This window comes from Chrysochloris asiatica, unplaced genomic scaffold, assembly GCF_000296735.1.
Source record: "Chrysochloris asiatica unplaced genomic scaffold, ChrAsi1.0 scaffold00049, whole genome shotgun sequence".
Lineage (NCBI taxonomy): Eukaryota > Metazoa > Chordata > Mammalia > Afrosoricida > Chrysochloridae > Chrysochloris > Chrysochloris asiatica.
The window spans coordinates 2,858,524-2,860,807 of NW_006408567.1; positions in this window are offsets into that span (position 1 = coordinate 2,858,524).

Consider the following 2,284-nt stretch of genomic DNA (forward strand, 5'->3'; position numbering starts at 1 on the left):
TGGTTACGAATCGGGCTGCGAGCCACAAGGTCAGTAGTTCGAAACTACCAGCTGTTCTGCGGGAGAAAGATGAGGCTTTCTGCTCCCATAAAGATTTACAGCCTCGGAAACCCTGTACAGCGTCGCTATGAGTTGGAACCGACTCCACAGCACATAACAACAGCAACAATATATATATATAAGTATATATGGTTCTTGTCACTCAATTTATATAATCTCACTCAATTTATGTAATTTATGCAATCACTCAATTTATGTAATAAATGTATGTATTATATTAGGCACTCAGTCATAAAATACAAATAAAAGAGGGAAAGTTTGAATTATCAGAATAATCCCATATAATTTTTTATGTTGCTGTAGGATCAGCCCTGGACTGCAAACCACAAGGTTGCTACTGGAAACCCTATACAGGGTCACTAAGAGTTGGTAACTGGCTGGACAGCACTTACCAACAACAAAAACGTTTCTACAGATTTTAAATCTATGAGATTGTTTTGAAGGATATTAACTTCCTCTCTACACTCTGCTTTGGCAGCTACCCCATGTTTCAAAAGAGTTATTTCCTGGAACTCTGTTAGAGTGTATTTAAGGGTTTGTCTGCATCTATGTTTTTTTATTTGTGACCTAGAGTTATGGCAATCTTGGAAGCACTAATAATATTATTATTTGAAATTTCTTAATAGGATCTATTTTTTGCTCCTCTACTACTCTTAACATGTGCTATTTATTAGGCTTCTGAGTCAGATATGTAGATTAAATATTTTCATAACAGTGTACTTACTCCCACGAAACCCAGGATGTCTAACTTTGGGGATCTTGACATATGTGTTTAAACAAATTGGTATGGGGGACCTGTCAAGGTTTGAATTTCAAAAGAGGAATCAGTGAAGACATTTGGCTTCATGTAACAAAGACTCAACTCTAGAAGCTCAGTTAGAATAGGGGTTTCTTTTTCTAATATTAAGACGTGTGAATCATGCAGTCAGGGGTAGGCAGCTCTTTAAAAAAATCATCCAGACATGGGCTTCCTTTTCACGTCTCATCAGCCATTTTTAGTGAATGGTATTTATTATCACGATTGTGAGAAAAGGGCTCCACAGCCAGCCATTCAAAGGCAAGAGGGCAAAGGGCAAAGTGCATAACAGTTGACTTGGTCTTTTGTTTTCAGGAAAGTAACAGCTTTCCTGGAAGTTTCAGCAAGTGAATATTTGCTTATATCTGGTTGGTCAGAAATATGTCACATGACCAAGGAAATCTAGGGAGGTGTTTCTGAGTGAGGATACATTGCACATTTGGAGTGTCTGGGTGATGCAGACAGTTAACTTACTCAGCTGCTAACATAAAGGTTGGAGGTCCCGTCCACTAGAGGTGCCTTGGAAGAAAGGCCTAGCAATCTGCTTCTGAAAAATCAGCCACGGAAAGCCCCAAGGAGCATACATTTTTGAACATTCAGGGTGTCACTGTGAGTTGAGTCAACTCCATAGAACAGAAAAATAAGAAGTAGATATTGGGTAGGCAATTAGCATTGTCTGTCACAAAGAAACTTAGGGGAAGGGAAGCGAATGGGGAATAACGTGTTTTGAAGATCCATCCTGAAGTCATTAATAATGAATAGAAAGGGTGTTTCTGTACGGTAGGTTCCACCTATGCCAGGCCACTGATGCCAGGCCACTGAGGGTTGGCTTTACCTTGTCAAATTCACCCTGATTCAGACTTTGCAGCGCCAGAGACCTGAAATGTCAGCACACCAGTGGGGATATGTCCTTTGAATACATACTCACCAATAGATGCAAGGTGGAAAGAAAATCAGAATGGTAACTTCTTAATGTACAATGAGGATCTAGTCAGTATGAGTATCAAACACTGATGCTCACTAATGGTCTTAGTTATCTAGTGCTCCCATATCTGAAATACCACAAGTGGATGGCTTTAACAAACAGAAATTTACTGTTTCAGAGTTTGTGGCTGTCGATAAGTGCTGTCAAGTCAGTTCTGATTCATGCTGTTGTTTCTAGGTGCCATTGAGTTGGTTCTGACTTATGGTGACCCTATACACAACAGAATGAAACACTGCCTGGTCCTGAGCCATCCTCACAATCTATGTTAAGCTTGAGATGATTGTTGTTGCACTGTGTCAATCCATCTCATTGGGGGTCTTCCACATTTTTATTGACCCTACACTTTACCTAGCACGATGTCCTTCTCAGGCTTGATTCCTCCTAATAACGTATATGAAATATGAGAGATGAAGTCTCTCCATCCTACCTTCTAAGGCGTATTC